This window comes from Sinocyclocheilus anshuiensis, unplaced genomic scaffold (assembly GCF_001515605.1).
Source record: "Sinocyclocheilus anshuiensis isolate Anshui unplaced genomic scaffold, SAMN03320099.WGS_v1.1 scaffold653, whole genome shotgun sequence".
Taxonomy (NCBI): domain Eukaryota; kingdom Metazoa; phylum Chordata; class Actinopteri; order Cypriniformes; family Cyprinidae; genus Sinocyclocheilus; species Sinocyclocheilus anshuiensis.
The window spans coordinates 750,984-751,772 of record NW_015540902.1 but is presented as its reverse complement, the minus strand read 5'-3'; the positions used below and the strand labels follow the sequence as shown (position 1 = coordinate 751,772).

Sequence of the window (789 nt, the reverse complement as noted above, 5' to 3'; positions counted from 1 at the left end):
AGCAACTGTAGCAACTGTAAAAGCAGGACACAGCTACTGCAAATGATCTCAGATATATTGATGCATTTAACAGTACATTGAGTACATTGTCATTGTAAAAATCACTGCAACTAGCTTATATAGGCTATTTAGTTAACAGATTATTTGAAAAGAACGTTCTTCTATAGAATTATAAAACGAATAGTACAAACAAATCCTCTTCACACTAACATCCTTGAAGTAATTACATTGTTACATTCATAAAAATAAGAATGTGGAAACTAAAACTACAAACCTTTCTCCTTGTATGCGCTGGACCGTCGTCATCCTCCTCTTCTTCATCTGTTTGTTTGCGGATCGGAGTGTTGTTCGTCAATGCAGTGTACAGTGTAAACATTCTAGACTCATAACTGTACTTAGATCAAAGATCAAAAACATCTCGTTGAGCTTTAGGTCCTTTTGCAAGTTTCATTATGAACTTGCTAACTAAAATACTCAAATATAAAAACTCATCTATGCTTACGAGAAATATTTAATCAAAAGAATCTCATACATCCATATCTCTTGGTAAATAATCCATTGTGATTTGCTGTTATCACAGCCCAGAGCACAGCACAGCAGCTTGACGGAATTGCAATTCGGTCCTACAAATGGCGGCCACACTACTGTGTGACGTCACATGAAACCTATGAATACAAATAAAGTACATGACTGTGACAGGATATCCATGGCATGGCTAAAGGATTAGTTCACTTCCAGAATGAAAATTTCCTGATAATTTACTCACCACCCCGTCATCCAAGATGTTCA

General features: G+C 36.1%; 1 protein-coding gene and 2 long non-coding RNA genes across 3 annotated transcripts in view; 1 reads left to right on the top strand and 2 right to left on the bottom strand.

The window, feature by feature from the left end:
• LOC107689082 (uncharacterized) overlaps nt 1–349 on the bottom strand; it is a 20,302-nt gene extending 19,953 nt beyond the window's left edge. Inside the window, exon 1 of the long non-coding RNA XR_001634300.1 lies at nt 275–349. This is a non-coding gene — a long non-coding RNA (uncharacterized LOC107689082). The remainder of the gene's footprint in view (nt 1–274) is intronic.
• LOC107689081 (uncharacterized) overlaps nt 1–789 on the top strand; it is a 29,008-nt gene that overhangs the window by 26,389 nt on the left and 1,830 nt on the right. The window lies entirely within an intron of this gene.
• The window catches only part of LOC107689084 (uncharacterized), a 3,158-nt gene continuing 2,877 nt past the window's right edge, over nt 509–789 (bottom strand). The window contains exon 3 of the long non-coding RNA XR_001634301.1: nt 509–665. This is a non-coding gene — a long non-coding RNA (uncharacterized LOC107689084). The remainder of the gene's footprint in view (nt 666–789) is intronic.